The sequence below is a fragment of the Balaenoptera ricei genome, chromosome 12 (genome assembly GCF_028023285.1).
Source record: "Balaenoptera ricei isolate mBalRic1 chromosome 12, mBalRic1.hap2, whole genome shotgun sequence".
NCBI lineage: Eukaryota > Metazoa > Chordata > Mammalia > Artiodactyla > Balaenopteridae > Balaenoptera > Balaenoptera ricei.
This window is the reverse complement of record NC_082650.1, coordinates 11,113,447-11,133,038: the sequence shown is the minus strand read 5'-3', so window position 1 is coordinate 11,133,038 and position 19,592 is coordinate 11,113,447.

The following is a 19,592-nucleotide window of genomic DNA, read 5'->3' as shown; positions in this document are numbered from 1 at the left end:
TGAGAAAATAAGGCCCTGAGCTATTCCCTACTTCCTCTAATAAATGGCAGAGGGAATTCTCAGACCCAGATCTACTGGCCAGAATAAGGCTGGTCCCTTTCCACTTGGTTTTCTAATAGTCAAGGAGGCTCCAGGGTCACCAGGTCACAGAGGCAGGCCCGTGTGGTTTGCAGGGCTGGTGCCACAGTTGCATTGTAATCAGAAGCACACACCGCTCCTTGGGTGCCTCTCCTGCAGCCAGCCCCCAGAGGGAGGTTGTATACACATGCTCACGCACACAGAAGACTCACCACATGCCTTTGTGGCCAGGATTGGTATCCTGGATCTGAGCTTGAGAAATCTGGCTGCAGACTGGTTAAGTAACCTGCTCAAGGTGAAAAGGCACGAGAGGACTCACACCCAGGATGCCTGACTCCTCCATCCGTGCTCGGCCCGCCACTCTTTAGCAGCCTGGCCTTCCATCTCCTTGTGCTGTACTTGGTCTCATCTCCGCAAGTTTCCGGCACCTTAGTTTGTACTAAATGATGGAGTCAGAGAATTTGAGAGTTGAAATGACCTTTGAGGCCATCTAGCCCAGACCTCTCATTTTACAGGTGAGGGGACTGGTCCAGCAGCTTACCTGTGGCCATGTCGCTAGAGTTGTGCAAGGTCTGGGGAGCTCACACTGAAGGAGACAGAAAGACCATGAACTCTTTCCCTCCTGCATACATGGCCCATCCATGGTTTGCTACAACGTGGGTGTGGTCCAGGTCTCCCCAGGCCTCGGCAGCCAGTGGGTGTTAATAAAGGTCACATTATCAATAAGAATAAATAAGTATCATTAAATAAATACATGAGTAAGATGTCTGTATGTATTCGTCTGGCTGTGGGTCGCACCTCCCACCCCACTCAAATCTTCACCTAGTTACCCCAGAGTCTTACTGGCCATCTCATCACCCCCGTGTTGGTGCTCCCTACCCCAGCTGTTACTTGAGGGTGGCCCTCAAGTGTGACCACAGTCGCTCAGACCCTCCCTAACAGCCTTGCTGCCCGTGGGGAGAGCTCTCCCTCTGGACTCTGCCAGGGTCTCTGTTGTCTGAATTGGAGGTCCCTGTCTCCAAGGAACCAAGACTCTACTGCGATCCATGCTTGAAAAGATCTCTCCTTCTACCTCCAAACACCATTTGTCTATCTGGCACTAACACCGTTCGCATGCTTGGGATCGCTGTGAGAGCCAACTGAGACAATGAATGCGAAGAACATAGCAGAGGCTGCTCCTTAAGTCAGCCCGTGGCAAATTTTAGTGTTATCATTATGGTTTTGTTGCCATCATCACTATTACTTAAGTGTTAGAAAACTTCAGAGAATGAGATCATTGGATGCTAGAAATAGGGAAAACGTTACAATTTCATATGGGTTCTAGAGTCAGAGAGGCCTGTATTTGAATCTCTATTTCATTATCTAAACAAATTTACACAGGAAACCCAATCCTTCTGAACCTCAGTTTCTTCACCTATAAAGTGGGAACAGTAACACCTACTATGCATATTCATTATGTTTTTCTCTAAGGAAAGAAAAGTTACTTAATTACCCAATAAGAAGTATACTTCATCTGAGAACAGAAAACAACTCCCTGTTTATTGCATGCATCGATTTATTCATGCACATAGGAGAGAAAGATAGATGTACCAAAACTGTAGATACAACATATTATCCTTATTACATTCCTTGGCCTTAGTAGACCCTTAGTAAACAAAACTAGTCTTAAGACTATAAGATGACTAGATTCAAGTACAGTCTCAAAGAACGAGCAAAATAGGTTGGTAAATTGAGTGGAGAGGATATGGCAGGACGAGGGGACAGCACAGGGACCAGCTTAGAAAGAGGATTAGCGCATCGAACATGAGGGGAATTCAGGAGAAGGCAATGGTGAGAGGAAGTCATTGGGAAACAGTGACAGGTAAGATGGGCTAAAGAAACTACTGACTCCACCACCAGGGTGCAGGCTGAGGAGATAACGGAAATCAGCCGTCATGGGCTCTAGATCAGGGTAGCTTGATGAAATCAGAGTTGCAAAAGAGCAGCCCAGCCATGATATGCTTGGTGCATGGTGCAAGGAGAAACTCGAGAGGTGGAATCTTCCATACCTGAGGATAGTAGATTAAAAACATTCTGGTCACCTCCAGCACGCACAGTTCAACTCTCTCTTTCCAACCTAACTGGATTTCACGTGGGTACCCACTTCCCCCATTGATGCCCGGCGCTGCTCCGAGATTCAGGGGATTTGCAGATACGGGTTCCACAAGGATGCTAGTCACTCACCTTCTACCGATTTTTCGCTTAAAACACAGTAGAAAATTATTGACATTATTTCCTTGAAAACCCTTCCCTGCCTGTACATGTCTGTGTCAATAATTGTCACGTTGGCAATTGGAAATGGGCCTTTGGCAGCTCGCCTAGGAATGTCAAATAGTCTCCATTAGGTTTGAAAGCTCTGAGTTTCAGTAATGGGTTGATACTCTACCTGATATGATTGTACAAAATTACATAATTGATTTCTGGGACACTGTGCCACACAAATTTTATAGGTTTCTTTTATTTTGTGCCTCAGAAGGCAAATGTGCTTTCGTTCATTTTCCTCAGTAAGAGGATTTCAAGTCTTGCTCCTGACTGGTCCAGATTAAACTCAGGTATATTATAAGGCTCTATACTTTTTCTCAGTTATTTTACACATCAAAGTCTATGATTTTTTCCATTGGCTTCTAGGAGTTGGTAACTCAAAAGTGGGCCTGAGAATTTTATGCACAACTCTAGGTGCATAAAATATACCAATCCGAGAACAAAAGAAGTAATGAGCATTTCTTAATCGCTGCAGTATTTTTGCAGTGTTCATTTTTTCACTTTATGATTGTTACACATGTAGTATTTGTTACATATCTTTAGAGCAGATTTGATTAGTGCAGGCATCTCTTTTTTAAAGAAGAGTGATTTCTTACATGTATAACTAAATCACTTTGCTGTACACCTAAAACTAACACAACATTGTAAATCAACTATACTCCAATATAAAACAAAAGTTTAAAAATAAAAAACCAGTGATTTCTAAGCCCGAGAAAGCCTACGTCAGGGAACAATGACAAAGTAAGAAAGAACTGGCTTGTGTGCGATCTATTCTCTCAGTGTCAGTGGATACAAGGACTAATGGGACTCCCATTCTGCTATGAATGTACTGTCTGGGCCAAAGCAGAGAGAACAAGCTGAACCGGCCACATTCAGTGACACCCGGTAATTGTCCCTAATATTTAAACAATGGCCATGACAAATCCGATGTTCAGAGGGAAAAAAAAAGGCATTAGGCTGAATATGTGCTGGGGGACTATGGGTGCATTTTGAAAGCAACATCTTATATGAAGAGAGAGAAGGAGAAATATTATAGAAGGCAAAAAGCACATAATAATAATAAGAATAATTTTAAAGGATATTGAAAGATGAGAGACTGGATTTTTTAAAAAGAACTTTCTGAATGAAAATTATTTCATTTGCTTAATTAGGCTCACAAGCTAAATGCTAAACTGAGTCACAATCAACCCATATTCAAATATACTGATTTTCAGACATGATTTTCAGACTGAAGGACTTAAGAAAACTTCTTTCTTCTCCTTGAGAAATGCCTTTCTTTTACATAGAACTTGTCAAAAGATTAATAAAAATAGATTGCTGTCAACAGATAATCCCCCAAATATTTCCAGGTAAGAAAAGTGACAATCTGGAAATTTTATGTAATTAAGACCTAACACTATTCATTGCTATGTATCATGCCCACAAGCACGCAGGAGTCTCCTACCAAAGATGTACTGTGATCTTTATTCTGGTATTCAAGGGAATCTTGTTATGATCATCTCAAAAACTCCATAACAAATATGGTTTTACTGTTTGGAATTGTGACATTACCAGAAGTGTCACAGTTTTTCTCAAGTGAAAATCAATTGAAGTTAAGTTTGTTTTGAAATTTTCACAACTTCCTCAGAAATACTTGTGACGTGTGCTGATGTGTTATGAAACCTATGCTTATTCATTTCTCATGCCCACTCATCGTGCAATACTCACTCCAGTCAGTATGAATAGATTGGCTATTCTGTACTAGGCACAGTTGGGTAGCCAGTAGGGACACAAAAATCAATAATTCAGCAAAGTCCCCACCCACATGGAGCAGAGAAACAAACCAATATCCTAAAACAGAAATTACATTCAATTGTTCTTAAAGACGAGAAGAATCTACCCCCCAACCTCTCAAAAAAATTTAAATAGATAAAATAGAAAAATAAAAATATTCTGAAGAATTCAGCTCTTAGCTCAAGAACAAGCCACCAATAAACTTTGTTTTACCCACTTTCACAAACTTTAGAAAAGAAATTCCTCTTAGGGCTTCCCTGGTGGCGCAGTGGTTGAGAATCCCCCTGCCAATGCAGGGGACGTGGGTTCGAGCCCTGGTCTGGGAAGATCCCACGTGCCGCGGAGCAACTGGGCCCGTGAGCCACAACTACTGAGCCTGCGCGTCTGGAGCCTGTGCTCCGCAACAAGAGAGGCCGCGATAGTGAGAGGCCCACGCACCGCGATGAAGAGTGGCCCCCGCTTGCCGCAACTAGAGGAAGCCCTCGCACAGAAACGAAGACCCAACACAGCCCCCCAAAATAAATAAATAAATAATAATTAAAGGTGCTAATAACTTAAAAAAAAAAGACTTTAAAAAAAAAAAAGACAAAAGAAATTCCTCTTAAAAGGCTAATGTTTGAAAATTTTTTTCAGTGCATCTTTGGGGTAAAAGGCCTTTCCTTGACATACTTACTTGGAATGGCCATGTTTTTCTCTCAGTTATTTTTACTTTCTTAGGCAGGTGCTTGAAATTCAACCACAGTTCTGACATTTGACTTTCCATCACCTCCACGTGGGAGCGTTCCATTGTCCATGCTAGACCCGCCCAGCCTTCCCTTCAAACTCATGCCATATTCCCTTGGGTGACTGGTCTTTCAGCCTGGGTCCTGACGAGAGCACAGCATGGAGCAGAGCCCCCAGCCGGCCTCGAGTGACATGCGTCGAGAGCAAGAAGCTCCCCTTTGTTGTAATAAGGCACTGAGAATTCGGGATTGTTCATTACTGCAGCTTAACTAAGCCTATCCTGATGATACCTTCTTTTAGTTTCACTCATGAAATGTTCTCAGGGTTTCTCTCTCAGGGGAATTGAGAAGAAAGAGAAGAAAATAAAAGCCCTCAGCATGCCACCACTGGGCTTGGGGGCCTTTGCTGATGTGAACCTTTTTTTTTTTCCAAAAGCAGAAACATAGATCAGTGGAACATGATGTGCACTTTTTTATGTTTCCTAAGAAAAGGAATGACTTCTCAGACCCAGAGAATATGCAGCTATGCCATTATCCTATAAAGAAGAGGAAGATTCTTTTCCTCTTTCTTAGAATGGTTAAATCCCTCCAGCTACCTCCTAGGCAAATGGCTCAGACTGGATGAGGTCAGATCAAGAGATGAGTGGAAAGTGGACTACAGAGGGCCACTTTCGGGGATCCACGACGTCAACACCAGGTGTGATGGGTCAGCTCACACAGCCATCTCCCATCAACCTTGTATATGACTTCCCTAACATTCTGGAGTGACGTGTAGTGCTGGACACTGGACCCTGGACCCCGGACCCCCTTTCCGGTAGTGAAGTCTTCAATTTCCCTCCATCTTATTGTCTCTGATTCACCACAGAGACTTACATTGGTCAGGCTCTTCCTCAAAAACACCCTTCTCCCTGCCTTTTGAACCCCCTCAGCCATCCTGTGCCGGATGCAGACCAGCGCTTCCGAGTCCTGGCTGTGAGGGGCTCACCTTGAGCGGACTTCCCAATGCACCGATGGAAGGAGGTTCAGACTCAGCACATCCGGGGCTGCCCTCCCCCATGGGCGCTTCCGAAACATCACACTCGTGACTCCCCTGTGCAGGCAGAGTTGAAAATCACTGCTGTATAAATCCCTTTCCTCTCAGGTCACTGGGGAAATAAACAACTATTAATAACTATTATTCATTATTATTAACAATTATTAATAACTATTTTATTGTTTATAATATATTTATACTGTAATATTATATATTTCTTATTAATTATTAATACTAATTTTTATTAGTTTATAATTATGTGAGTTGTTTTATAATAACCATTATCATTATTATTGAGCCTACACAAGCAATTTCTGAGCATTAAGTCATTTAATTCACACACCAATCCTATGAACTGATATCATTCTCATTTTATAAACGTATCCAACATCACACAGGAGTGGGACTTCCCTGGCAGTCCATTGGTTAAGACTCTGCGCTTCCAATGCAGGGGGCGCGGGTTTGATCCCTAGTCGGGGAACTAAGATCCCACAGGCCCTGTGGTGCCACCAAAACAAACAAAACAACAACAACAAATCACACAGCAGTAAGTGACAGAACCAGAACCCATGTCTGCCAAACTTTAGGCCTTCTTTCCCGAAACAGAATGGAAACTCCTTTCTTTAAGCTAAATTTCTTTGTTTTCTTTCAAGACACAGCCACACCCAGAAGAGATGTTACACTACGAGACATTGCCTGATTCTTCTCAGTAGAGACTGGCCTGGTCCTCACCAGTCTGACCTCCTCTGAGTGACAACACAGGAAGACCATGCTCCCACCTCCATGAACATAGGTTGGGCCTACGAGACCAGGTTCTGGTCAGTGGAATGCGAGCTCCTTCCAGGCCTGGCCAGAGAACTTCTTGCAGGCTGTCCACACTAGTTCTGCTCCTTCTTCGGCATCCACGGAGGTCCTGCGTTTGAGATGGCGGCCTCAACGATTAGAAGGGGCTGGATGTCTGAGCCATCTCGCAGAGAAGCGCTCCCCAGAGGGTGCCAACCTGCACCAGACTGTCACAGGAGCGGGAATAAACTGAGACTTGTTAAGCCACTGAGATTTGGAGGTTGCTGTTTTAGCAGCTGGTGTTCCTTACCCTGATCAATACACTCTCCTAGGGAAATAATATGAAAATTCTCACGCATGACATCGTTGAATTTCTCAAATTCAGCACGAATATTCCAAACCTCATCCTCACCAAGAAGTGTTAAGTTTAGCAACCCCTGAGCCACGACTCTTAGTTAAGTAGCCAGAACAAACAACAGTACAGCAATATCTCACTTGCTGTCCACACAAGAGCCCTCACCCCTAATAAACTGTTTCTCCTGGAGTATTTCTAAGGTAATCAGCTTATTCATGTCATCCAACTCTACCTGACTATTTTGAGCTCTGTCTTAGAAAATCAATTCTGAAAGTCCCTATTTTAAAAGTCTCCTAAAACCACCACATGTGTGAGTGGGTGAAACACGCCAGTTTATTCCACCTGCTCACGGGATTCAGAGGTTGAAGAGGCTGTTCCAGTGAATCAGTGACAACCCATATGGGGCTGTTTTAATCAGTGCTTCAAGATGCACGTGGAAATAATGAACTCTTGTAGGTAACAATAGCAAGAATACAGAAAGCCTCATTGTATTGTTGCAAATGGTGCATTTATTTTGTATCACCTGAGGTTCTCAGGTGTCCCACAAGAGCAAGGCCAAGTAGCACAATCCAAAAGCAAATGAATGATTCTTTTGGTCTTTTCAATCTAGCGATTACTGGACAAGACTCTGATTACCACCATGTGGTGGTCAGTGGAACCTAAATTCAGACTGGAAGATGGCTTAGAATATTACATATGCACAGGCTAAATCTGTCATACAGATGTTCATCCACTTCAAATATGTTTAAAGAAAGTTTGGCAAAATACAAGGCTGGGATGTGACAGCTCTATGACATCAAATAAAAAAGATAACAACAGAAACTCTACATCACTTATAGCACAAAAATTAGCAATGGGCTCAGTGATCCGAAGACTCAGTTCGGGGCTTAATGTTCTCATATTTTTAAGTTATTAAGCGAATATTGAGATTTTATTTGTCTCCCAGAGACAAAGGGAGAAAAACTTTCCAATAACAGTATTTGAAAATAAAGAATGACATTTCAAACTGGATTTATTGTATGTTTGGCAGAAACTAAAGGGAACAAAAATGTATATACAACTGGCACTCTTTCGATGGTGCTTCATATCAAGAACTTTTAAAAATAGGCAATAAGTTTGCTATATACTGCCTTCTCTTATTTAAAAGATATTCCTTTGGTTAAAAGAAGTGTCAAAAAGTGGTCCTAGGATGCTGAAAGAGAGTCATCTGGGATGCTACATAAAAATGTGACTCCTCAGCCTCATCCCAGATCTAATGAGTGACAATATTGGGGTCTTGGAATAGAGGATTTTAATAATCACTGTGTAATTCTGAGAACCCCTAGTAGAGTCAGATCACTTGTGAGAAATCAAGTGTGAGAAAAGCATCACAGACAGGAAGCATTTTCCTGCAAGAGAACCTAGAGAAATTAAACTCCAGTAGAAGTAATCTTTTAATTGAAATATTAAAGATCAGAATAAATAAGAAGTCGTTAAGTGTGCCCATCTAAATAAAACAGAGATAGATGAAAGCGTATCATGAGGAAAAAATTCATTCTGCTTCTCGTAGAGATAAATCTAACGTTTAACTTTTTTTCTACTAAATAGAGAGATCTTAAAATTTATACAGATAATAACTAGACAGACAGACAGACAGATATTACAGTTCCCACTGTGATTAGCAAACAGCTTAAGAGAATGCCTTTTGGTCTTTATTTTATATTCTTCCTACTGTTAGCTTCCTTCTGTTTTTAACAACAAAGACTCCATACCAGTCAAAAGGGAAAGGTTTTGAAGTAGCTATTAGAGAGACAGTTTTTCCCCAAAAACAGCCAGCACGATTCATCCTTCACATAACAGAACTGCTCAGTGGGAGGTTAAATTCTGAGAGCTGTTTGGTCAGGATTTAATATTACACCTTTCCATTTATAGCTTGATGTCCCAATCTACTGCATTCAGGGTGCTGGGTACCCAGTTCCTCCATCATTGTTCGGAGGCTGCTGCCAAGTGCCACTGGAAATAGATGTCACTTGAGCAATGAAAACCATATTTTTAAAGGAAAAAGATGAGATGCCCCACACTTTTTAGACCACAGGGAAGTTTCAGTACATTTGAACAAGAATGTCAGTATAAGAGCAAGTCAGAAACCCACAGGTGAAAGTACTATAAGAAACTTGGTTATCTGTACACGGAACAGATTTCAGCTGCTCATCACGATTCATGATGACAACTGTTGCAAAGCCAAACTGTCTATGGTATTCTAAGATGCAGGTGAGAGAAACATATAAAAATATTAGTATAGAAAAGGACACACGGTACCCCGTGAAGAAAGTAAGTGACCATATCATCCAGCTGTTAAGTACATGAGGGCAACCACATCTTTTTTGGTTCTTCATGAAATCCCAGCGCCTTGCACACTCCTTGACTCTTGTAGGTGTGCATAAATACATAAATAAATAAATTTATTTTGAGAGGATAGAATATGAAAAATTAGAACATATAAAAGGGGCTTTCCTAAAACTATCAGAAAAAAATCCCGAGGTATAACCTATCTCTGCAGTGAATCTTACCAAGTTACTTCCTAAGTATCTTTCAAAACCTTCCACCTTCCCCCACCTCTGCCCTGCTCATCTTAATCTCAACCACCATCAGCTCTTTCCTAGACAACAAGAACCTTTTAAAGGATCTCCCTGCATTGACTTGAGCCCATCTTCAATCTTTTGTTCATATTTCAACCACAGCCATCTTTTCAAAAATGCAAATCTGTTCTTGACAGACACACACACACACACGCACACACACACACCCCGCACAAGCCAGATTAAACCATTTCAATGATTCTCACTGGTCTTAGAATCAAGACCAAAATTCTTCATGTGGCTACCAGAACCTCCATGGACGGCTCCTATCCACTTCCCCATGGTCACCTTGTAGCAGCATGCTTTGGCCTCCCAGACTGCTCTCAGTTGCTCTAATGTGCCATGTTCCCTCTGCCACAGGGCTTCGGCACTTGCTGTGACCTCTACCTGGAGTGCTTCTTCCCCTTCCCTCCTCCTTTGCCTTCCTTCCTTTTTGTAATTACAAATCTTCCCTCGGATCTCAGCTCACGTAGGTCTTCTTCAAGGAAGGCTTCGTCACATCCTCCATTACAAAGTCTGAAATCACCATGGACCTCTCCCTTGTAGCACTTAGGAGACTCATTATTTTATGTTCATTTATGTGATTCTTTGATTAAAATCTTTTTTTTACTACACTGAACGTTCGATGAAGGCAGGGACTCTGTCTCTGAGTTTTACTCACCAATGTATCCCCATCATCCGGCAAAGGGGTTGGCATTGTAGTAGGTTCTCAAGAAATATTTGTTAAATTCATGAATCAGTTAGGGGACCAATGATTCAAGGGTGCCCCATATATCTGTTGGTTCCATATTCCGAGCCCCAGGTTTATTGTGGCTATTGCTTTTAAACGGTACAAGTTTCCCTCTCACTTGTCAACCAATGCACAATTAAATGATTTCACCAAGTTAGTAATGATGTGCAAAAAGTCAGCCTCAGACAGCCGTTGGAACCAGAAGTCCAGAGCAAAGGGGAAAGATTAAGGAATTTCCAATAACCACATCCACAACATTTTTAGGACCTTAAGAGGCTTCTTGGGTATTAAGGCTAAAGCAACTGGTTCCAGAATGGCTACCATGGAATCTGATTTCATAAAGTTCAGAAAACAAAGTGTAGAATTTCAAGTCAGACAGCAGGATAATATCAATGGAAACGACTGGTATTTTCATGAGGTTAAAACAAGAAAATCCGTTACTGAGACCCAGCTGACCAGCTGAATGTATGCACAGACAGAAAGTTTCCAAAGTTTTTTTTTTCCTCTTTTTTAATAAAATGTTCTTTTTTAGTCTCATGAATCCAAAACCACATGATATCCGCCAGAATATTTGGATTAGTTAGCAAGTAGCTCTGCAGACTTTTTTAACCTCTAAAAATCTACCAAAATATTTATCTTTAATAAATATTTAATAAATAATAAAAGATAACATATATGTATATATATATGGAGGGAGAACTTGAGAATTTATTCTGTATAACAACTTTGTAAGATAAATAAGTTGGTGTTACTATTATCACAATTGTATACATGAAAAATCTAAGGCTTAGTTGTCTAGCTGCTAAGCAGCTCAAGTGGGAATCAAATCTATTTCAGTCTCCTATCACTACCATCCCCTCATCCCCTTAAAAAAGAAAAAAAAGGTGCTGATTTTGCAATATGGTATATTAAATATTTTAGATGTAATTGAAAACATATAGGGACTTCTCTGGTGGTGCAGTGGTTAAGAATCCACCTGCCAATGCAAGGCGCACAGGTTCAAGCCCTGGTCCGAGAAGATTCCACATGCTGCAGAGCAACTAAGCCCGTGTGCCACAACTACTGAGTCTGCGCTCTAGAGCTCACGGGCCACAACTACTGAGCCCACGAGCCACAACTACTAAACCCACATGCCACAACTACTGAAGAGCCCATGCTCCACAACAGGAGAAGCCACCACAATGAGAAGCCCGCGCACTGCAATGAAGACCCAACACAGCCAAAAATAAATAAACAAAAAATTAAAAAAAAAAAAGAAAATGTATAAAAGTGATCAATTTCACACCACCCAGGTTTTTCCATTTAGGATTTTTTCATAAATTTTTCCAAAAAAGAGACTCTTCAGGCAAGGTTTAGAATTTTATTCCACAGTGAGACAAAGGATAAAATGTCCTCAGAGTTCCAAGCATATTTCTTGCCATTTCACTCACACAGAGGGCTGCTCTTAATTTTTTTTTTTTTCTGTTTCATTCAAAAAGCAATTCCACTACCAACCTGAGGTTAGCTACATTAGTCTAATGTCAACTCCATTATTGTTAATTATTTTATGGTGGCTATATTTTAACAGAAGGGGGACAAAGATCCCTCATGTCATTTGATAGCTCACTAAGAATTATATTGAAATAACTACATTGATTTCCAGATCTCAGCAAGCAACTAGGACATAATTAAACTTTTATCTCTGCAAATTTTGCTGTCTTTTTTTTTTAACTTGGTTACCTATTGTTCGGTAGACTAATCTTATTTTGCTTCTCAGGTGGGCCTAAAATTTCAGTCAATGATTAAGAAATGAATTAAAATGAAAGACATGTAATATCTGGACATTTCTCAAATAAGAATTTTCATTGGCATATTTTCTCTGGGTTCATCTTTTTTTTCCTGTTTCTTATTTGACTTTAATAAAGCTATACTCTACTGAAGTTAAATAAAAGCGTTCCTCTGAGCACTTGGAGTTAAATTAAAATAGCTATAAATCTGAAGAAGCAGCCATTTAAAGAGTCTACTTGACCTACCTTAGAAGAAATAACCTGTAGCTATAGAAAAAGTAGGCTCCACTGGGACCTGCTCTGTAAAACCAGCCCTGAGTTCCCAGGCTTTTCCCCCTTGTAGCACACCTGTCATCTCACCTTGCTCCCTCCTCACTTCTCACCACAGGCCTTAAACTTGATGAGAAGGAAACTTTCTCGAGACTTCTGGAAATTTTTTTTCCGTTAAAAAAAGAAATTAACAAGGGAAGGAGCAGTATGGTGAGGTAGGAAGGAAAAACAAACCCACTAGGCTGAAAATAAACTTGAATTCATATTCCCCTTAGTTATCTCTGTCATACTGTACAAGGCACTTTGTGCTCTGTGTCTCAGTTTTGTCATCTGAAAAATCTAAGGAACTAGATTAGATCCAGGGCCAGGACTAGGGAGACTCAGGCAAGGTACTCACCACCTGTGCAAAACGCACAGGGCCGCCAAAACTTAAACTGTATGCAAAAAGTCCATGATGAGCAAAATAGCAAATGTTTAAATAAAGACAGGCTGAGTATTACTGGCTTTCCTTAGGTCTCAGCACAGCTCTGTTCCTCATCCTGATTTCGACCATCTCTAAACCCCTCCCCCTCTCACATTCTAGGACCAGGCTTCTAGTTCCCACTGGCAGCCTAGACACGGCCACCCTCCAGCTGCATCCCGTCCCCACCCCCGGCCAAACCTGGACAGGGACATTCAACCCAGCCCAGCCCGTTAGGAGCATCTTCAGGGTGACCTGTGAGAGTGACTGGCGCCTTCCTTTTAATTCTCCTCCTGTTGTCCCAGAGACACGGTGACTTCGTGTGGCTCCACGTCAGGACTTCTGCTCGTGATCAAGATTGAAATCACAGTCTCATTTCCCTAAGAGCTTTGGGAGGGCACCGGAGTTCCAGCAAGCTGCCTCAGGCGCCACCCCACACACTGACTTGCACTGACTTGATTAAGATGCAGCTTCAGACTGAAAACTGCGTGAGGGAAACTTTCAGAAATTCTGGAAGGCTGTTCCCTCTGTCCCCTGCCTGTTTCCCTGCCCTTGCCCACCCCACCCCAGCGGGGCATTCCCTACTTACTGCCTCAGGGAAGGGTGACAACGCGTGGAAAGAGGCAAAGGCAAGTCTCGACTTTTGAGGGCAAAGCTTCCAATTCTCCGAGAGTAAATCAAAGTGTCTCCTTTTGTTCCTGGGTGGGAGTGGCAGGCAGGTAACATGCCAGGGGAAGGGACCACTGTGACATGACTCAAAGCAAGTAAGGCAACTTCACAGAGATCCTCCAAGCTCCATGGGGTTCAAGAAAGTGCTAAGAGGCCTTAGAATGCCCTTGAGGCTGGCGAGGGAGCAGTAAAATGATCTCCATGCTCCTGTAAGTACGAGGGGGGGGGGGTCTCAGAATTGGAAACTCTGCCTTATCTGCAAAGATAAAGCAAGCTGCACCTCTTCCCCAGGGATGTTAGAGGCCTACGCTCTCTTTCTTCCCGAGGTGCTCTCCCTAAAACCCTGTCTACACAGCACAGTGTGAAATAGGAGGCCCTGATGATCAATTTCTGTGTAGGATGCTAGTGAAGGCAAGAATTAGAAAGTCCTCTCAAGGACGCCGAGGTACTACTGTGCCCCGTCCAGGCTAGCGCCACATTGCTGTTCTCCAACAGAGGCAACTTTCATAAATCTAAAGATGGAGCTTTTTTCCTAGAACTATAGTTACTTAGATAATTTGATCTGCTCCCTCTGTTTCCCCAGTAGTGCTCGTGCCTCGTGATTTATAAGGGCTTCAATATTTTTCTTTCATATTTAAAAACCCTTATGCAAATTCTGCCAGCAGCCCAGCAAACTAAAGTTTTTGCATTAATGCTCCATATTATTCACATACAAAAATTCCATTTAAATCTCATTATGCTTGTGACATAAATCCAAACAAACTAGAAAATGCCCCATGAAGGTGGAAAAGTGACATATGTTTTCCAGTCCCCCGGCAGAACAATTGAGAATGAAAAAAAATGATAAAGGTGCCCCCCATTTGGGACAATATACCAACGGACACATATGTTACTTTTCCGCCTTTAACTGTTCACAGCCTTCCTGCTTTTATCTCAATAGCATTTAAATGAAGTATTTGTCAGCAACTATTTCTGGTAAGGGGACGTATGTGATTCAGTGAGACTGTGAGCCCTGTTTCTGGAAACATAGCAGTATCCTGGGAAAATCATAAAAGGTCTGTCTGCTAACGGCATTTTTTGATTTCCCTCTAGGCAGTTCTTGGAGTTCGCAATATAATTTTTCTGTCATGTAGTATCAACAATACACCTTTCAGGGACTTAAAGATTAGCGGGGCCCCTGAGCTGCCTGTCTCAACTCGCCAAACACTGAACGCCCTTCATGTCATCATGTCTCATCTCTAATCCAGTTTTTCCTTGAAAAACAATTATAATAATATCCGCGAGTTACAGAGACTTTACAATAGCGCCCTGCACTCTTTCGGACCACTGCTAATTGCCAATTATTCCAAATTTTAATTCTGTAATGTGTTTAGTTTAGACATTTGGGGAATTGGAGAGGATCAGCTTTGGCTTTTTGCAATTGCAAATCTGAGTTTATCTCCCCTCTTGATATGAATAAGTTCAAACTGATACTTTGAAAGACACTATTACAATATCATAATCGTTTACATATTTTCTCAAGAAAACTGGATTTGGGCATAGCTTTCAGCAGTTGCAGGAATCTCTCAGAAGACTTAATAAGAGTCTCAAAAGATAGGAAAGCCCTGCCTGTTGAAAGTAGAATGGAGTCTTCAGCCGATGTTTACAGTTCTCTAGCCGCTCTTGCCAAGCCTTCTAGGACTCCACCAGTAAAGAAGCCATGGCTGCTTCCAGGCACCCCGCTACTCCACTCCCGTGACCTCCTTCTGTTCCCTGTGGTCGTCAAGAGCAATGGGCGTATATGATTCCCCATCCTTATCCATTGTAGGGAAAGAGAATGAAAGAGACACAGAGAGGGAAATGGAGAGAGTGGCCAGATAGGTAAATATGGGCAAAGAAACGAGTCTCGTATGCCTACTGCCCGGAGTGCATTGCCCACTTATACCCACGTGGCTCCTACCCTTCCCTTCTCCACTCCAGCGTGGCTCCCCCAGGCAACCTCTCCCCGCCTCTCCCACCGCACACTAGGTGGCGCTGTCTTGTGACGCGCCATCACAGCACCGTGCGGCACTGCAGCCACACAGCCTGGGTTTCAGTCTCAGCTCTGCCACTTACTGAGTGACGCTGGGCAAGGTAGTTCCCCTTCTGTGCCTCAGTATCCTCGTCAGTAAAATATTGAGTGGTACATATACGTTCTTTTCAATGCGCAGCAAACAGAAAGGGCTCGGTGAGTGTACCATATTATCATTATTTTATACATACAGTTGTCACTCTCTTCCGTTACTAAACTGAAAGCCAGTAACGTTAGGGACTCTGTTTTGCTCAGTGCTTAGCTGAATAGATACTGATGTATAAATAGACACCAGTGATCTGAAAGCATTCTTACAATTGTGAAAATGCATAATTTCAGATATGTCTGTATGATGCTTTCTTTAATTTTTAAAAATAGGTTATTGAGTTCTAATTGACATGTATAAACTGCACATATTTAAAGTGTACACTTTGACAAGCTCTGACATATGTAAATATCCATGAAACCATCACCACATCAAGACGGTGAACCCTTTAGAATCCCTCCCCTAAGTTCCTCGCCTGCAACCCTGCAACCACTGATTTGCTTCCTATCACTATGGATTAATTTGCATTATCAAGAGTTTTATGTAAATGCACTCATCACTATGTACTTATTTCTGTGTGCTTCTTTTTTTACTCAGCACACTTATTTTGAGATTTATTCATAGTGTTATGTGTATCAATATTTTGTTCTTTTTATTGCTGAGTAGTGTCATATTGTATGAATTATATCCTAGTTTGTTTATCCATTGTTAATAAACATTTGGGCTGTTTCTAGGATTGGGCTATTACAAAAAATCTGCTAAGAACATTGGACATTTATCTGATTTTCTCTGGGGTGAATACCTATTAGTGGAATGGCTGACCAAATAATAGGTGTAAGTTTAACTTTTTAACAAACTGCCAGACTGCTTTCCAAAGTGGTTGGAACATTTTACATTTCCACCAGCAGTGTATGAGAGTTCCAGTTCTTCCACTTCTTTGCTAATACTGGGTATGGTCAGTCTGTTTAATTTTTCATTCTAATATGAAGTAGTATCTTACTGTGCTCTTATTTACATTTCCTTAATAACTACTGTTGAATATCTTTTCATGTGCTTATTTGTCATCCATATATCTTCTTTGGTAAACTGTTCAAGTCTTTGGCCAATTTTTTAATTGGGTTGTTTGTTTTCTTACTGTTGAGTTTTGAGAGTTCTCTATATTGTTGAAAGGTAAAACCTAGGCATATTAAAAATTTTAAGAGTTTATTTAAGAAAAAAATCAATTCAAATCAGGCAGCACCAACCTGAAAGTGGTTAGGAGCACTCCCCCTGCAGGAACTAGAGGAAGGACTTTTATAGAGAAGATGCAGAATCAAAGCAAGGAAATTATTTGATTGGCTATAGGTTAAGTGTTTGCCTTATTTTGAAAAGCCTTGTTGGTTGGTAGTCCTTAGGTTTTTATTTCTTAACCTTGAGGCATTTGTAGGCTTAGGTTCTGGTTTGCTTACATAGGCCACTAAGGTATTAGAAACACCTCAGACTAATGGCCTCCTTGTTTATTTTATTTAATAATTCCCCCATTTTGGACATCCTTGCATACATGAGAAACTGACCAAAAATTTGTTATTAGCACCACTCTCAGTCACCATCAGGGTTAACTTGTTTTTGTATCATCGTGGAACTCGAAGGTTATAATGTCAGATTCATGGAAAAATTGTCTTTGTTGTTCATCTTGTTTCTGTTTTTCCAAGCACAGAGAGACCATCTGATTCACTGCTGGTGGCTGCAAATGGGTACTTAAGACCCTTGAGAGAATACCATGCACCAGAGAGACTACAGTGATGACTATCAGGAGGATAAAACCAACAGGCTAAATTATGCTCCTTAGCCAGGACTCATATGAACCAAACCTGTGCCTTATCAAATAAATCAGGGAACGTACCTGAAGGGACATCAACCTGATTTAGCCACATGGTGTGTTTGTTAATTGCTTGTATTTTGCTACAATACCAGAGGTGTAGATCCAGGCACAGCAGGAGGCATCTGCCACAGCACAGGGTCCTCCTCATTCAGCCAATAAGTAGGTTAAAGCAATCCTATTATCTAAAACCACCTTAGCAAGAAAGTTGAGTGACTTTTGTTGTACAGACATGGCCTTAGCTGTAGATTCAGTGATAATTCAGAGTTAAGGTGTGTTTTCTTATCAAGCATTAACAAAGAGAAAAAGCACATTGGGAAAAGGCAAAAGGAATAAAGGTTTCATATTGAAGATGAAAATCTTGCTCTGTGATCTTCAGAGAGCTGTCTACCTCAAGATGCCATCTGCTTCTGAGGAAGAACCTCCCTAGTCAGTTTTAATATTACATCTCTAGCTGGTGTAAAATTCCAAGAGTCTAGAGAAGCCCTTTGTAACCGGGAGATGTAGACACAAGGTTCAAGACCCTGAAGTTTGACTGCAGGGGTAGTGAGGAAGACCTGGTACAGCTTCTTCCAACAAGGTTCAAGGGCAAACTTTATTCTTAGTGATTCCAAATCAGAAGGGTGGGAGAAAATCGGAAACATTAGTTTGGAGAGTCATAGTCAGATATGAGGAAAGTAGAAGAATTCAGGATCCAGTTTGGTTTACAGGTATATAACAAAACCTCAAAGATAATTAATAGGACTAGAATTTAATATCCACAAGACTGTGCTACAGTTTCCTACTGAAACATAATTTTCTTCTCTCTACAATCACCCTCATTTCTATCAAAGATATTCATAGTAAGACTAATTTGTTTGCAAAATAAGTCTAGTATCATTAAACTTGGCCTGATTATTTACATAGTGCAGCAAAAATAGTGATTGACCCTATAGACTTTGTTTAAATCATCTTTGCTGGAACTTTTCATAAGGAATCTCAAATAGGACTTTTAAAACTTCTTGAGGCTAAGAAGCCAAGCCAAGAACTCACCATCACACTTTGCCTGTAATATCTATAATTTTGGGTTAATTCCTCTCTTCTCAAGGTCCCCAAAATATCCTGAGAGTTCTAGGGCTTCCAGGAAGTCACCTTTCTTCCTCGCTTGGTAAGGCTTGGAATTCTGTAAGCTAGTTTTCCAAGGGGCTTTATTGGTTCCAGAAAGTCAACCTTAGCTCCTTTAAACTATCTGGTCATATGTGATTTTATGCACATCATTCACAGAGGTGACATTCCAGTCAAAGCCTTGGTAATGTAACAGTGTTTCTAATTGTTTCTTATTGTGTCCTGTTTTAAGGAAAACAGATTCCTATTAAACTTATGAAAATAACTATATTACCCTAAAAATAAAAATATTCAATAACTTCCTGAATTCTGGAGGGATCAGATAGGGAGAAAAAAATATTGGGTTGGCCAAAAAGTTTGTTCAGGTTTTTTCTGTAAGATGTTACTTTTTGGCCAACCCAATAAATGTTTCAATTCTGTTTACAAAAGTTTATTTTGCCAAACTACCATAAGTCATAGATAGATTAAGAGAAAGAGAAAAGGGTTTCCTTAAACCTAGAAAACCAAAACATTAAAGAATCAGCAATCTTTCTAACAAAATGTCACAAAAACTTATAATCATCCTTATCTGTTCAGTCAACCATATTATTAATTCTTGTTCTGCTTGAATCCAGTTGTTCCTTTAGGGTTCTAGAAATTATTACCCAGTTCAGCCATATGATCATAAAGTATTCAGAAACCTATATTCTAGAGTATTTATCAGAGTCCTTTCAATAAATCTCTCTGAAAACAAAGCACTTCTGTAAAAGCATCAAAGTAAAACAATAACTGTCTACAAAAAAAACTTTGAAAAAAGAGGTATGGTTATACATCTGATGAGAGTTTGATATGGAAGTACAGTTATTTCTGTAGCATACAGTAATTTAAGATAATGATTGAACAACGAGAGTATAGGCAAATTTCTATGAACTGCAAACAATTTCTGGAATATCTATATTAGTAACGTATATCCATACACATATAACCTAAGGTTTAC